This window comes from Mauremys mutica, chromosome 4 (genome assembly GCF_020497125.1).
Source record: "Mauremys mutica isolate MM-2020 ecotype Southern chromosome 4, ASM2049712v1, whole genome shotgun sequence".
NCBI lineage: Eukaryota > Metazoa > Chordata > Testudines > Geoemydidae > Mauremys > Mauremys mutica.
The window spans coordinates 145,639,486-145,648,551 of NC_059075.1; the positions used below are offsets into that span (position 1 = coordinate 145,639,486).

Here is a 9,066-nt window from a genome sequence, read left to right on the forward strand (position 1 = left end):
AAACAGACCAAACACGTAGTGACAGGGCTAGGTAGTTTCTAGCAGGTGGTTCACAGTAGGGAAAAAAAGCTGCAAAACCCACTTACAGAATTTTACATCCTTAGCATTCACACACCTATTTTATTAACAGAATTGGAGAAGTCAGAGATGGAAGAGGGCCATTCAGGCCCTTTTCTCCTATGCCCAAGCCAATCTCACTCACTTCACTTATCCAAGGACTGTGTGTGGGGGGGGGGGGGCACACAGGGCTGCAGAAAAAATATGCCTCATTAATACAGACGGCTCAATAGCTTTTACTGCAAGGTGGTATGGCAGGCACAGAGTATGGATGGCTTCTACAAAGTTGCCATTAATGTCATAGAGGGCTTCAAGCTTTCCTTGCATCATATACATTTAAATTGCAGACTGCACACAGTGGATTTGAGGAAGGGGCCAAAGATACTGACTAGTTTATTCCTTTGCAAACAACAACAAATTAAAAACTGGGATCAGTCATTACATGAGCTCACTGCCAAGGAAAAGAACTGGCTAAATATAATCAAGGGTAATATTTTAACATGGTTAAAAATTCTTGATCCAGTTTTATTCTCGGGTGCAGCTCCTAGCAAATTCAGTGCTTACACTGTATGTTTATTTGAGGGAAGAACTGGTTTTATTGCTTTATTGCTGAGAAGTTCAAGTATGGAGTGAGTTACGCTAACAAGTTCAAGTAGCACCTATGTCTCTGCTGAACAATTAGGGTTTATGAGCATACAAAATCCATTCAGGGCTCACTCTAGAACCCATACTGTAAGTGATAAGTAGGCATTGTACAGGATGAATTTCATACTGAGTGCCTATCTAGGCTAGTTTGCCTACGATGCATGTATGGTCTGAAATGGCTTCTGTTTTTAGCAGTCACCAAAGCAACCACCTTCTTTACAAGGAAATGCTCCAAGCTGTAAACTATGACTTTTTATAAGCCATAGCCTTCTGTTTCCAATTAATTGTAAAGAGTGAATTAATGAAACAGCATTGATGGCACAGAGAACAAAGAGAAATACCAAGACAGACCTTTCTAGGCCGGTAGCTGGATAATCAAGTGCAACTAATAGAGAAGGACTTGGCCCCAAACCCATTAGAAAATATGTTGTGTGTATATATATATATAATTATTTAATGAAGGGAACATGAACAACTACCCCTAATATCTGATCGTGCTACCCTCTGAAAAGTACACAAAATTCAGTAAAACAGCAATGGTTGTTTCACATATAGAGATTTATATCTCTTAGAACCCTCAGTACTGGGAGACATTCCCATACACTAACAATATGCAGACTCCTGTACTGCACTGGTTGTTGGTGTCACAAGTCTGACTCTTGGTGTAAAAGGATAACAGGAAATGCCATGAAAAGGATGCGTACAGCATCCCCAAGCTGGGGTGCAACATTGAGCAGCAGCCCAGGGGATACGTTGTCCCAACTTTCCCTTAACTTTAGTTGATTATTAACAGTGTATTCAGGGACCCCCAGATTCACTAAGAATGTAAGTAAATCAATCAGAGTTGCAATCTGTTTCTTGGGTCCTCTCTATATCGATGATTCTTGCAGGTTCTGTTCCAACATGTCCATGGCATAAGGAGTTAGGATGAAAATCTGCCATATTGGGAAAGCTCAACAAGGAACTCCCCTACTCCAATAAAGTAAATGACTTGGGCTATACCAAAGAGTGGAGCAATGACTAATGTTCTGCAGCCAGCCCCTCTCAGGAAGGCAGAGGGACCCTCCTTCCATCACATTTTCCTGAAAATAGAAGACAATATATATTTTTTGTTATCAGGCTCTCAAACATGTCATTTAATGTTCATGCTACCACTGCACACAGAGCGTTTTTCCCTATACACATTCAGCTTTCATGAAAGAGAGCAAAAACACAAATGTAAACTTGTGGCAGCAGCATGTCTATCTAATTCAGAACTAATGCTTCACAATCTATGAAAAGCTAAGAATATACTCTAATGGTAGGAGTTCTTAGATCATTGGCAAGACAGACTTCCAGCCCCGTGCCACTGCACTGAAATCAGTGGAATTTAGGAACCTAAATGCCTTTGATCTAGGTGAAAGTGTATTGACATTTACATCATGGCAGTCAGCTAAGAATGGCTCCCACTTGTATAGCTCACCAGTGCCATTTCCCTCATGGGTGCACACAGCTGTCCATGCCTAGGTGGCAACAATACAATGATGAAGGATATCACCACATTTTTTGTTGGTGATATGATGTTTGAGCCGAGGCAGTTCATATACAGGCAGTGGCTGATTCTCAGTACTTCTGCACTGAGGGACAAGAGTGTTATTACTTGTCTTTTATCAAATTAGAAAATGAATTCACATTCAGCAAAAAATACCCCATTTATAAATGAATTGGAATGTTAACTACCTGGCTGTCTGCCGAGTGCTACAAAACTAGTTCACCATTAAGAACTCACTGATCTCCACAATTACACAAAATGACTCAACGCCACAAAGAGTACCATTTTCAAGGCTGCCCAAGTCATACAAACCCCTAATAAGTCACTTTTGAAAAAATATTGCCCATCATCATTCTTCATTTGTTACCTTCCACAGTCAGCTAGTCTGCTGTAGCTGTCCTCACTTATTCCTTTGGTTAGTGACTGGAGCCGTGTCTTTATTACTGGAAAATCAAAATGTTGCATGGTAAAGCATAGTGCTGGCTTGAACAGATTTATACAGGCAGGGCCAGGAAATGCTCTTTGGAGACATACATCTTGTCAGTTAGCCATACTAAGACTTTCCTTGCTTTATTTTAGTAGACAGCAGAGACCAGGGTTTGGGGAGGGCATGGCTCTGCTCCATAGAGTACACGCACTGTCTGCTTCACAACGGATTGGCAGCTGAGGTTCCTGCGCCTCTTGGCACTGGGATCTTGGCAGCAGGCTGGCCGGGCCCAAGGCTCAGCCGCAGGGGGGTAAGGAGCGGATTGGGGTGGGAGGCAGGGGCAGTGGGGGGCTGAGGCTCCTGGGAGTACATGGGTCATGGGGGGAAGGCAGTGGCTCCTGTTTCTAGGGGGCCACAGGGAGCTTCTCCTCTCTCAAGTGCTGAGGGAGGCTCCTGGGAGAGGGTGGGAGTAGGGGCTCATGGGAAGGCAAAGAGCCTTGAACCCAGTTCCCCGCCTGCAATGCGCCTGAGAGAGAGGGGGGGGTCAGGCTGCTAAGAAGGGAAGAGGTGGGTCTTAAATAGCATCTTTAGCCAATCCATTGTGAAGCAGACAGTGCGTGTAGTCTATGGAGCAGAGCCATGCCCTCCCCAAACCCGGTCCCCCACCATTTACATTGCATGTTGCAGCCCTTGCCCCTTGTGGTGCAAATTCCAAGACATTTGGTTCCAGGGCTCCAGGAATTCAGCCTGCCCCAAAATCAGCTCCTTACCCTTGTCCAAGTGCACTAAAATCCACAGGTCTGCAAACTGCTTGAAAACCTGGTATGCTGGGATGGTGTAGCGCGTAGAGCTTGTGGTGCAAAGCTGTCACTTGGGCAAGGGGCTCCTCAGGCCTAACTATTATGTCCCCCCGCTTGAACGATTCCCAGTGGTTCTGGCCAGAGCCAGGGGTTAAGGTTGCTTTGCATGTCTCTTGACTCTCTAGTGCCTAGTTTACAGAGGTTTAAGTCTAGCAGCTCGCCACATTCTGGAAGGGCACAAAGCAGCACTGGGCAACCTTAACTCTGCCTTAATGAAGGCTGGGACAGAGCCCGGGCAGTGCCCGAGCCTGTAGCACAGCAGGGCGGAGGAGGTGCTAGTCTTTTGATTAAGGGGGTTTGAGATTCAGGAAATACCAATTGGCATCTTGATTCTTTGTCACTAACAAAACCACACTGCGACGTACTGCCGCAGGCTGTCTTTGTGGCAGAACTGTGTCCTGCGGGGCAGAATGGGGGGGCTGTTTCTATGGTCCACGTTTCTTCACTTGTACAACCAGTACCAGAGTAAGATTTTATGGTCATGCTATATCTAGGATCCGAGCCAACTCCTACTGAAGTCCACAGGAGTCTCGCCATTGATTTCAATGGGCTCTGGTATGATCCCTTAACGAGGTGAGTTCAATGTTCCTTGAAAGATGGACCCATGGAAACCCCCCCTTCTGCTGCTTCCTGCTCTGCTCCCATGCAATTCTGAACCTCCTCCCTGTCTACAGTGAAAGACACAATGCCCCAACCTCACATAAGCAGCCTGGAGGCTATGTGAAAAGGAAGCGACTCCACTTTATCTCCTGCAGAGTGTTTTGTGCCTCCGTTCACTGGCAATAATGACTGGAAACCACAGGTTGGGTCACAAATGGCACCTTGTGCACGGTGACTGTCACCAGCAGAGGCTGTATGCGACATGAAAATATTCTCCTCATTGGCTTGTCAGCTGTCTGAAGAGACCTGGACTTTCTAGTTAGGGTCCAGTGGGCTCACTGTGCAGCAAGATTTGTCCTGAACTAGTCACTTGTCACTGCAGGACTGTACGTGCTGTGGCTGGCACCTGGTCTATTGTAAAGTGAAACTAGGTAAGAATTAGGTTTTGAAGACCGCAGTGACTTCCTCAGAGAAATCCCCAGGCCTGACTGAGCCAGCCATAGATGCACCCAACACTTTATCAAACAGAGAACTAAGGTTTTAGTTTTTTATAGGAGCCCGTGTTTTATAGGAGGTTCTAAATGCTCCTCTTTAGTGATAACTATGAAGGTGACTAAGAAATGCCTTTAACTGCATGTAGCATCATTTGCTCAGTGCAGATTTGAGAGTGGAGGCTCAGATTCAAGAAATGACATAAAAGGGAGGATTTCTGCTTTAAGTTAGTTCAACTTGATCGTGAACCTATGACAAGTTGTACAGGAAATTATGTAAAGTCCCTGAATCAGTATTATCTGCGAAGGTGGGGAGTGGGATTCTTCCAGTTTCTCAAGCTTTGTATCCAGAATAGAAAAAAAAAGAATCTGTGTTACAGCAACATTCAGCAATGATACACCCATGAGAGCCAAGTGGGTTGTGTAGCTGGAGCTGAAGTGTTTCCAGCCCTATACTGTGAAAAATGGTGGTAAAAATGCTCTGTCTACACCAGTGTCTCTGTTGTATCACCAGCAGAGCTGCATCCTATGTGTTTTCTTTCACTGACTCAGCTCCAGTGTATTGTGGCAGAGTGCAGGCATTTTTAACACCACTGTGACATACCCAGGGTACAATCCAGACTAAGTAGCTGCGTCACACCTGCCCTCGAACCCGGGGTGCCCTTTACACTGCCTTGCTGCTGTAGCCTCCAGTCTGGAGTGCTCACAAAAAGCCTGCAAGTCACTCCCAGCCATGTCTGTGTGCTGCAGCCAGCCAGCCCTTGGCTCTCACCAGCCTGCGTTGTACAGCACGGTGACCCCAACTCACTCCCAGGCTTAGCTTTTCCCCCAGAAGTGTACGTCCTGTACTGCCCAGCCCTCTCCTGGACAATATCTCTAGAAATGTGGCTGCAGTCCTCCAACAAAACAGGTGAATTTAAATTACACTTCCCTGGATTACTGGGCAAGAAATCTTAAATATCATAGGATGTGTACTGTATAAACTTGAAATTAACAATGCTTGTAACATATAGCTTTGCTTTTGGCAAATGACAGGAAAGAGGCTTTGAGACCTAGCACTCAAATCCAAATGTCTTCATTTTGTTTTATTTTAATTGCAGCAAAGCTTCTGACAGAGACTAATGGAATCAGATTAGGCAAAATTATAATAAAGCCTTTGCCGAGAGCAATTGTCATGGGCAGCTAGTGGTAAGTCTGCAACATTTATATTCTAGTAACAGTTCTATGTATTACGTACACAGAAGTTTGATTCTCCATCATAACGTGATACTCAAATTTCTAACTCTGCAAACAAGCTCTTATTTTAAATCAATGGAGAACCACCAAGTCTTGGAAGACATCTTGTTTATTGATGTGGTATCAATCACTAGCTAACATTATATATGTCATCAGTGCTCTCTACTAGTTGAACTGTCACAGCTGCCAGGTGTGAGGTGTACTTACAGCAAGAGACCCACAGAAGCTATTACCTCTAATACTACCACAGCAAGAGATGTACCTGTAACTCAAATGACTGAAGACTGTATTCTGGGGTCAGAAAGTTCTACATCCCCAGTTTCAACTGTTAAATCCCTGCAGCCATGATGTGCAGAATAGCTTATGATTCTAAAGTCTATATGACTATAAAATTGTTACAGTAGGAACTGTTATGGTATCCCTAGCCTCTGTTTGCCAGAAGCTGGGAATGGGTGACAGGGGATGGATCACTTGATGATTCCCTGTTCTGTTCATTCCCTCTGGGGCACCTGGCATTGGCCACTGTTGGAAGACAGGATACTGGGCTGGATAGACCTTTGGTCTGATCCAGCATGGCCATTCTTATGTTCTTATTATTATCCCATTTGTGAAAACAAAGCATACAGTATAACACAGAGACATGCAGAAAGTGTGAACAACACAACTGAAAGCCGCACGTGTTAAACAAGCCAAAGCAAATGGGGAAGAGAAGAAGAGGCAAAGTCCTTTATCGTTATAATCAGATCAAGTTTTTGAAAAGCCTTGTCCCCAACTCCAGCGTGCAGTGGTAAATTTTGCAGACTATTTTTTTGGCAGTAATAAGTTGGTTAATACACTTAAGCAGCATGGATCATACACATGTGAGAGAGAACTCTGAATTTGCCCAACACTGAAACAAATGACATTAATAGCTTGTAAAATGGTTGCGATAAAAACCAGTACATTTGTTGGATAATTTTTCATTTGCCACACTAAAGATCTGTAAAATTCACTTACTTTGCCAAATACCAGCAACACGTAGCACAAATTAGATTATCTAACAAACTCCTTTATTTTGGCTCCTCACCACTATCCAGCCTTAGTGGGTGGGAGAAATTATTTTAAATGTTAGATTAAAAGCTATAATAACCCATTAAACTTTTAGAATCTATCCCAAATTAAAGGCAACCTTCCTTTGCTGGAAAGGTGAGACTGGATGTTTTTATTAAACATCCATAGTGTCAAGATTCCTTGTTGGGAATCCAATATACAGGGGGAACTCTCCCAGTATCGATGGGCCTTTAAAACAGATGTTTGGCAGAAAAAGAATTTATATTGAAGTTAAGGGGAAAATTCTTTACTGAGAAAGTAAACACCTAAAGCTAGGCAGTGTCTATAGACAGGAAAAAAATGGAACGATGCCTGTTTACAATGGTAAGCAGCACTTCAAAACCATTAAATGTTCCATTGTGGCTTGATCAGATTGACTAGCCTTCAAAATTCACAGGATCCAAGGTGTGCATTATGAAAAACACAGATGCCACAAAAAACATTCTACTTTGCCTAGATATTAGCAGTAAAAGTCACTGAGGGAAAACAATTAGGATGTCTGCCTTTATATTTTTCTTAAATTCCACATTAAAATGCTGGCTTTTGTGTTAAGGGATCATTTCTTACTTAGTCTCCATTCACATGCTCTAAAAGCTTCTTTTCCTTGGCAAAGATTTCTGCACTATGCGGTTTTGGCTCCTAAAAACTAAATTAACTCTCTTGAAGTAGATTTATCAGAGGGGAACATTCTTTAGGTATAGTGAACCTGTGAACAAAAAGTAGCTACCTTAGGAACTAACTTTCCAATTTGATAAAAGTGGATTTACAGAGGATCCTGGCATACCCATCTCCCTCTCTAACACATCCCAATCCTGGATGTGAATCCTTCCCTGGACATGAACTGATAGGCATGGTATATGCAGTACATAAAGGACCGTCATATACTACTTGGCAGAGTCAAAACTCTTGCTGTAGTGAGTGTGTCCTTAAATTCTAATTGGCCTCCTCTTAGGTATGGATATCATGATTACATTCGATATATTAGGCCTCTCACAAATCCAGAAGAGACCTGAAAACTGGATCCCTCAGCTGCTTTTAACTAACTGCTTTGTGCCCATAACTGTGTTCCTTGCTTGCCATCTGGCTACCAGCACTTGCACATCAGAGCATGGAAACAATAGAAAGTTTGGATAAAATGTATAACAACAACAACAATTAAAAAAAAAACTACAAGCTTCCAGTCTTACTTATGAGATTTTTTTTCTTTCTTATGTCCTGAAGATAAAGGGCCAACTTTTCAAAAGTGGCCTCTAATGCTGAGTACCCAGCTTTAGACATGTTGGGTCTGATTTTCATTGCTTCTGAGTACCTGCAGCTCCGATTGATATGAATACCTCTGAAATATTGGTCCATGGTGTATGATGTTGGGAACCCAAAACATTGTGAAAATGTCGGTGAAAAAGAATGAGAATCACTGTGATTATGTGTTACCGAGTTACCTATAACTAGCTACGAAACAGGAAAAAGTCTTACCTCTGTACATCCCGAAATAGCCCTCTGAGTGCAGTGTCTTAACTAGACAATCCAGCCTGACCAAGACAAAACACAGTAATTTGAATTCATCTGTCAAAGATTTAAACATAACCTATAAACTTTTGGAGAGTATCCATATATTTAATTATTCCAGTTATTAATATTAAAAGTGGAAATTCCAAAGGAAAAACTAAAGGAAAAACTAATTCCAAAGGAAATTCCATCATTAGAGGAAGCTGCATCCTCATGAAAGAGTTTACAGCCAAGCCTGTGTCATCTGAGCACAAAAGTGTTTGTTTCATGAGACACTTAACTTGCTGACACCAGGGCTTTGGCAGCAACAGAAAATGAGAGTCTCAGCACAAAAAGATTCAAAAGACTGAAGGTTCATACCAAACTACTGCAGTGCAGCCACATGTTTGATGCAGAAGCACCTGTGACTGGTCAATATGGGAGGCAACAAAATAGGAAGGCAACAAAGTCTAATGAATACCCAGCATGACAGTACCATAGTGGTGTGTCCCCCTTTGCTTAACTAAAATTATGAATTTCAAAAAAGGCTAAATGTTAACACAGTTTCTAACATTTCTTGAAAGGGCCTATATTCCACAAACTTCTTGTTGGTGGCAGTGTCTCCAGCATACACGTCTTCAGAAT

At 42.8% G+C, this 9,066-nt stretch overlaps 1 long non-coding RNA gene across 1 annotated transcript; it reads right to left on the minus strand.

Annotated features, from left to right (window-relative positions):
• Positions 1-367: 367 nt before the first annotated feature.
• Positions 368-8,515, minus strand: LOC123368847. The gene is made up of 3 exons (XR_006578914.1): positions 8,410-8,515; positions 2,601-2,676; positions 368-1,784 (listed from the first exon to the last, which is right to left on the minus strand). It is a non-coding gene; the product is annotated as an uncharacterized LOC123368847 (long non-coding RNA).
• Between the last annotated feature and the right edge of the window lie 551 nt (positions 8,516-9,066).